Below are 727 nucleotides of genomic sequence, written 5' to 3' on the forward strand. Positions count from 1 at the left end.
AAGCTCATCATCTCTTATGAAAATAAGTTCTACACAGTTGCTTCACTGGATGCTGGAGTCAAACTACTGGCGGAGTGGGATATCCCTGTCACGGTGCCTCCTGGATCCAAGAAACCGTCAACTCTCCAATCGGAGTGGTCCATCGCCTGAAGTCGACTCTTCAAGTTCTGGCTTTGACTATGGACTTTACTCTGTACCGTGGTCATGGATGGAACTCCGTTATTATCCTTGATGCGGTCACGTGAGTTACCCTGCTTGTAGTTGTGTTGAAGGAGTGCCAACTCCGTGTCTATAACTTAGATCATATGTATCTGTTTTTTGTTCTATCATATACTGTTGGTAGGCTGCTTTCTTTTTTTTCTTGTTTAGGTTCATGGGTGGTGGCGCTAGGCCACATGTCCCCCCCCCCCCCCTGGTAATACACTACTGCATTTTTTGGTATCCGGACTCCAGGTCGACAAAAAAAAGGTTGACACACCTTAGGTCGACACCACTTGGTCGACACATCTTAGGTCAACATGACAAAAGGTCGACAGGAACAAGGTCGATATGGAAAAAGGTCGACATGAGTTTTTCACAATTTTTTTCTTTTTTGGAACTTTTTCATACTTAACGATCCACGTGGACTATGATTGGAACGGTAATCTGTGCCGAGCGAAGCGGAGCGGAGCGAAGGCACCATGCCCGAAGCATGGCGAGCGAAGCTCGCCATGCGAGGGGACGCGGT

Source organism: Pseudophryne corroboree, chromosome 4 (genome assembly GCF_028390025.1).
Source record: "Pseudophryne corroboree isolate aPseCor3 chromosome 4, aPseCor3.hap2, whole genome shotgun sequence".
Classification (NCBI taxonomy): domain Eukaryota; kingdom Metazoa; phylum Chordata; class Amphibia; order Anura; family Myobatrachidae; genus Pseudophryne; species Pseudophryne corroboree.